The following is a 7,267-nucleotide window of genomic DNA, read 5'->3' as shown; positions in this document are numbered from 1 at the left end:
CGATGACTCGCCTCTACCCGCTCCTGGCGCACCCCGCGCGCCCTGCACGCCCACCCGAGCGCTAAATCGGCCGACGCGCCCTACGTCAGCGGCGAGGAATTCTGCGATTGGCTGAGCGAGGACGACGGGCCGGGGCGGCGCCTTCCGTGGACGTGGCGTAGCCCCCAGGCGACAGCTCTTGTTCTCAGTCGGTGTTCCCGCCCCTGGACAGCTTCTCCGCCTGTCAAGTGAAAGTTCGGAACCCAAGCGCCTCACGGGTAGTTGTTTTGGCCTTGAGCCCTAGAGGCAATGTCTCAGGCCTTCTCACGCAGTCATTTCACAGGCAGGACCAAAACAATACGGTCGTGTGGCGGTCCACCCAGAGCCGTCTCCCGAGTGAAGCTGTGCCCCTCCAGAACCGCGTCTACTAGAAGGATCTGTGGATGCTGATGACCAGGGCAAAGCGGAGACCTGCTGATCCTTATGATGCGCGGAACCCCCAGGCCGTCCTGCCCCAGAGACTTACAGAGAGGAACATAGAGGTGGCAGAGAAAGTGGCGGGAAAGGGCTCACACAGCTCCTGATGAACACTTTCTAATGATTGTTTCAAACCCCTTAGTCACCACTGACAAGCTTTGAGTTGGTGATACAGTATATTAAAATATTTTTACAGCTAGTAAATAATTTACCACAAGTGAAACTAAACAGCTTAATGATTCATTGTCAGTTCTTGCTAAAGTGAATTTCAAGCCCAATAAACTTTTGCACTTAATTTATTTCAGTTAATGATGCTCTAATTTACAGAATATATGTGAACCGTTAGTTCCCCTGCAGCTAGCTTGATGTCACCAAGAGGTCACATCAGCCACAAAAGGACAGATATTAGGGGATTTCCTTCCTGCAAGGAAGTACTAGCAGATTTCTTTTTTAAATATCACTTTTGCTATTCTGTGGAAAATGGACTGGTTGAAAGTTGAGAATTGTGGTAGTGAAAAAAAAAAATCTCTGAAAGGATACACACACACACATATACACACAAAACCCATACCACTAATTGCATTTGGCAGAGCTGGGAAGAGATAGACTTTTCACTGAATTTATTTTTATAATATCTTTTGTATTGTGTAGTATATACACGCATTCCATATTAAAGAAAAGAAAATTGATGGTAAAAAAAAATGGTGGCAGTGAAACTCGATTGAAGTGGTTGGATATGATATTTAGTTTGGAAGTAGAATTGATGAAACTTAATTATGAATTAGGTATGAAAGGACGGGGCTTCCCAGGTGGCTCAGTGGTAAAGAACCCGCCTGCCAATGTAGGAGACGTAAGAGACATGGTTCGATCCCTGGGAAGATCCCCTGAAGAAGGGCGTGGCAACCCACTCCAGTATTCTTGCCTGAAAAATTCCATGGACAGAGGAGCCTGGCGAGCAACAGTCCATAGGGTCACAAAGAGTTGGACATGACTGAAGTGACTTAGTACACATGCAAGGATGACAGAGAAAACGAAGGTTGACTTCCAGATGTCTGGTATTGGTAATTGGGTGATTGGTGCCATTTACCAAGATGAAAAGCTGGGGGAGTAGTCAGGTTTAGGGATTTAAAAGTAAAGGTGTAATTTGTGATGTGTTAGATTTGAGATGCCTACGAGACGGCCACATGAAACTATTATAAAGGCAATAAGATATATGAATCTAGGGCTTCCCTGGTGGCTCAGTGGTAAAGAATCTGCCTGCCAATGCAGGATACACAAGTTCGATCCCTGGTCCAAGAAGATCTCACATGCCAAGGAGCAGCTAAGCCCAAGTACCACAATTATTGAACTTGTGCTCTAGAGCCTGGGAGTTGCAAATACTGAAACTCATGTGCACCTAGATCCCATGCTCCACGAGAGAAACCACCACAATGAGAAGCCCCCACTCTCTGCAACTGGAGAAAAGCCTGCACAGCAACGAATACCTAGCACAGCCAAAAATAAATTATATATACAAAAGATATATGAATCTGAACACACAGATTCACTGGACTCTAGATGAACTCTACTGCTGCTACAACAAATTACACAAAACTTAGTAGCTTAAAAATATAATTATATTATCTTCCAATCTGGAGGTTAGAAGTCTGAAATGGGTTTTTGAGGGGCTAAAATAAAAGAAGCAGGATAGATATCATCATCACAAGAAAAAAATTTATAACTATGTGTCATGATCAGTGTTAACTAGATTTATCATGGTGATCATTTCACAAGATCCTTGTGTTTTACACCTGAACCTAATGTAAAGTTATATGTCAAATATACCTCAATTAAAAAAAAAAAGGGTATCAGTAGCTTTGTCTTCCTTAGGCTGCAGGGAAGAATCTGTATCTTTGCCTTTTCCAATTTCTAGAGGCTTCCTTCAGACTTCCCTGGTGGGGCTCAGTGGTAAAGAATTCGCCTGCCAATGCACAAGACATGGGTTCAATCCCTGGGTTGGGAAGATCCCCTGGAGAAGGAAAAGGCAACCCTCTCCATTATTCTTGCCTGGGAAATTCCATGGACAGAGGACCCTGGCGGGCTACAATCCATGGGGGTCAAAAAAGAATTGAACAGAACTTAGCGACTAAACAACAACAGCCTAACAGAAGGCAAAGACCTAACAGAAGCAGAAGAGATTAAGAAGAGGTGGCAAAAATACACAGAAGAGCTGTACGAAAAGGTCTTAATGACCAGGATAACCATGATAGTGTGATCACTCACCTAGAGCCAGATATCCTGGAGTATGAAATCAAGTGGGCCTTGCTGCTGTTGCTGCTAAGTCACTTCAGTCGTGTCTGACTCTGTGCGACCCCATAGACGGCAGCCCACCAGGCTCTGCCTTAGGAGGCATTAATACGAACAAAGCTAGTGGAGGAGATGGAATTCCAGCTGAGCTATTTCAGATCCTGAAAGATGATGTTATTAAAGTGCTGCAGTCAATATGCCAGCAAATTTGGAAAACTCAGCAATGGGCACAGGATTGGAAAAGGTCAGTTTTTATTCCAGTCCCAAATAAGGGCAATGCCAAAGAATGTTCAAACCACTGCACAACTGCGCTTATTTCACATGCTAGCAAGGTAATGCTTAAATCCTTCAAGCTAGGCTTTGACAGCACATGAACTGAGAACTTCCAGTTGTACAAGCTGGATTTAGAAAAGGCAGAGGAACCAGAGATCAAATTGCCAACATTTGTTGGATCATTAGAGAAATAAAGGAATTCCAGAAAAACATCTACTTCTGCTTCATTGACTACGCTAAAGCCCTTGACTGTGTGGATCACAACAAACTGTGGAAAATTCTTCAAGAGATGGGAATACCAGACCACCTTATCTGTCTCCTGAGAAACCTGTATGCAGATCAAGAAGCAAGTTAGAACCAGACATGGAAAAACGGACTGGTTCAAAGTTGGGAAAGGAGTACATCAGGGTTGTATATTGTCACCCTGTTTATTTAACATATGCAGAGTACATCATGAGAAATGATGGGCTGGATGAAGCTCAAGCTGGAATTAAGATTGCTGGGAGAAATATCAAGAACCTCAGATATGCAGATAGTAGTAGATAGTACGCAAGTAGTACCATCCTAATGGCAGAAAGCGGAAGAGGAACTGAAGGGCCGCTTGATGCTTAAAACTCAGCGTTCAAAAACTAAGATCATTGTTGCATCCAGTCCTATCACTTCATGGCAAAAAGATGGGGGGAAAATGGAAACAGTGACAGACCTGACTTTCCTGGGCTCCAAAATCACTGTGGATGGTGACTGCAGCCTTGAAAGTAAAAGATGCTTGCTCCTTGGAAAGAAAGATATGACAAACCTAGACAGCATATTAAAAAGCAGAGATATCACTTTGCCAAGAAAGGTCTGCATAGTCAAAGCTGTGTTTTTTCCAGTAGTCATGTATGGATGTGAGAGTGGGACCATAAAGAAGGCTGAGCACTGAAGAACTGATGCTTTCGAATTGTGCTGGAGAAGACCCTATCCAGAACAGTTTTCTTTTCTTGAATAAAAAATAATATCAAAACAGTGTTAATGTTCAGTTTTTATCTGGCGGCTTATTACATGGATGTGTTTAGTTTGTAAAATTTCATATTGTACACTTAAAATATGTGCACTTTTTGTGTTTATATTGTAAGTACAATATGTTTCTGAAATACTTAATGCTTAAGATGATAGCTGGGGAAAATGTAACTAGAAATATAAATACTTGTAGTAATAGGAAATATAATTTTGACAATTTATACACTTATTAAGCCACTCATAGATTTTGTGGTTTTTTGACCAATATTGAGAATTTTATAGTTTCATATATAGTTGAATAGTTCTGTGTTCATAGAATCATTTAACCCTAAATTATCCCTTTTTAGGATTTTCTTCTATGTTCTCTTGAGATGAAGTTGCAGCAAGAAGCTGTAGGAAGCATTTTCTCTTGGGTTTTTAAGATCACTTTTCTATGGGTAAAGATGACCATTCTGGATTTCTGGGTCTCTGCTATAGGGGAGCATTATCTTTTCTAATACTTAGTATTTTCATTTTCTGCGGATAAATACCCAGAAGTGGAATTTCTGGATGGTATGGTAGTTTTAATTTTTTGAGAAACCTCCTTACCGTTTTCTATAGTGGCTATGCCAGTTTATATTCTCACCAACAATACACAAAGTTTCTTTTTTCTCTAAGTCCTCACCAACAGCTGTTATTTGTTATCTTTTTGACAGCACATGCTAACCATTTTGACAGATGTGAGGTGATATTTTATTGTGGTTTTGATTTTAATTTCCTTGATGATTGGTGACATTCAGCATCTTTTCACATGCTTGTTGGCCATCTGTATGTCTTCTTTGGAAAAATGTCCATTTAGGATCTCTTGCCATTTAAAAATTGTCTTTTGATGTTGAGTTGTATGAGCTTGTTATGTGTTTGGGGCATTAATTGTTTATTGCATGTATCACTTGAAAATATGTTCTCCCTTTCAGGAGGCGGCCTTTTAATTTTGTTGATAGTTTCCTTCACCATGCAAAACTTTATAGTTTGATGTAGTGCCACTTGTTTATTTTGGCTTTTGTTGCTCTTGCCTGAGGAGATCAGATCAGATCAGATCAGATCAGTCGCTCAGTTGTGTCCGACTCTTTGCGACCCCATGAATCGCAGCACGCCAGGCCTCCCTGTCCATCACCAACTCCCGGAGTTCACTGAGACTCACGTCCATCGAGTCAGTGATGCCATCCAGCCATCTCATCCTCTGTTGTGAGGAGATACATCCAAAAAAAAATCGCTAAAGCCAGTGTCAAAGAGTGTAGTGCCTATTTTCTTTCCAGAGTTTATGGTTTCAGGTCTTACGTTTAAGTCTTTAATCTACCCTGAAGTGGCGCTGGCCTGCTAACAGATGGGCCTGGTCTTGACATGGCTGGCAGTGGTCCGTGTGACCCCAGCGTGGGTCAGCCCATCGGTGTGTGGGGCTTGGGCCCAGGGCTCCCAGGGCTGGCGCCCATCCACTAGTGGATGAGGCCAGGTCCTGCTGCTCCTGGAGTTGGTGTTAGCCTGCTGGTCAGTGCACCAGGTCCTGACACAGCTGGCTGCGGGGTCTTGGTGTTCACGGAGCTGGTGTCTACCAGAGGTGGGTGAGGCCTCTTTCCAAGACTAGTGTCAACCCACAGGTGGAGCTGTGTCCTGGGATCCCTGACTGAGGGGCTGAAGGTTCTGTAGCTGATGTAGACACACTAGGTGGGTGGAGCTGCGTCCTGGGCCATCTGGTAGGTGAGGGTGTGTCCTGGCGCAAGGCTGGAGCCTCAAGGAGTCCTTTCTGCTAGGGGGTGAGGTCAAGACCCTGCCCATCTGGGGCACCTGGCCTCAGGCATCCCTGGACTGCTGCTGACTGGCTGGTGGGCAAGTAGTTTCCAGCACTAATAAGCTACAGGGAAGACTCTAAAGTGGTGCTTGCCAGCGCCAGTGCCCTCCTGGTAGGTTGACCTCCCTGAAATGGCTGCATCTATGTCCCTGGGGTGAGTTTCAGTTGCCTCCTGCCTCTACAAGAGGCTGTCCAAGATCAGCAAGTGGGTTTGCTCCAGGCTCCTTTCCAATGACTGCTTCTGCCATGCATCTTGGAGTGTGTGAGATTTTGTGTGTGCCCTTTAAGAGTGGAGTCTCTATTTCCCATAACTCTCTGGGTCTCCCTAAAGAAAGTGCCACTGGCCTTCAAAGTTAAATGTTCTGGGGTCTGGTCTCCCCATTACAGGATCCCTGGGGTGGGAAGCCCAATGCAGGGCTTGGACCCCCTGATTTTGGGGGAGAACTTCTGCAACTGTAATTATCCTCCCAGTTGTGCATCACTTACCTGGGTGACATGAGTCTTGACTAACCGCATCTCCTCCCCTCCTCCCCTCCTCACTGTGGTTCCTTCTTTGTAACTTTAGCTTTTAGAAGACCTTTTTTGTTAGTCCTCAGGGTGCTCTTCGGAGAAGGCAATGGCACCCCACTCCAGTACTCTTACCTAGAAAATCCCATGGACGGAGGAGCCTGGAAGGCTGCAGTCCATGGGGTCGCTAAGAGTCGGACACGACTGAGCAACTTCCTTTTCACTTTTCACTTTCATGCATTGGAGAGGGAAATGGCAACCCACTCCAGTGTTCTTCCCTGGAGAATCCCAGAGATGGAGGAGCCTGGTGGGCTTCCATCTATGGGGTCGCACAGAGTCGGACACGAATGAAGTGATTTAGCAGCAGCAGCAGGGTGCTCTTATGGATACTTTGTCTGTTCAGTTCAGTTCAGTCGCTCAGTCGTGTCCAACTCTTTGCGACCCCATGAATCACAGCACACCAGGCCTCCCTGTCCATCATCAACTCCCAGAGTTTACTCAGACTCAAGTCCATCGAGTCAGTGATGCCATCCAGCCATCTGATCCTCTGGCGTCCCCTTCTCCTCCTGCCCCCAATCCCTCCCAGCATCAGAGTCTTTTCCAATGAGTCAGCTCTTTACATCAGGTGGCCAAAATACTGGAGTTTCAGCTTCAGCATCATTCCTTCCAAAGAAATCCCAGGGCTGATCTCCTTCAGAATGGACTGGTTGGATCTCCTTGCAGTCCAAGGGACTCTCAAGAGTCTTCTCCAACACCACAGTTCAAAAGCATCAATTTTTCAGCACTCAGCCTTCTTCACAGTCCAACTCTCACATCCATACATGACCACAGGAAAAACCATAGCCTTGACTAGACGAACCTTTGTTGGCAAAGTAATGTCTCTGCTTTTGAATATGCTATCTAGGTTGGTCATAACCTTCC

General features: G+C 44.8%; 1 protein-coding gene across 1 annotated transcript in view; it reads right to left on the bottom strand.

Moving 5' to 3' along the window:
* Positions 1-7,267, bottom strand: part of GNE (glucosamine (UDP-N-acetyl)-2-epimerase/N-acetylmannosamine kinase) — a 61,060-nt gene that overhangs the window by 43,726 nt on the left and 10,067 nt on the right. The window lies entirely within an intron of this gene.

This window comes from Bison bison, unplaced genomic scaffold, assembly GCF_000754665.1.
Source record: "Bison bison bison isolate TAMUID 2011002044 unplaced genomic scaffold, Bison_UMD1.0 scf7180017864230, whole genome shotgun sequence".
Classification (NCBI taxonomy): domain Eukaryota; kingdom Metazoa; phylum Chordata; class Mammalia; order Artiodactyla; family Bovidae; genus Bison; species Bison bison.
Note: the sequence above shows the minus strand (reverse complement) of the source record. Positions and strands in the feature narration are given on the sequence as shown.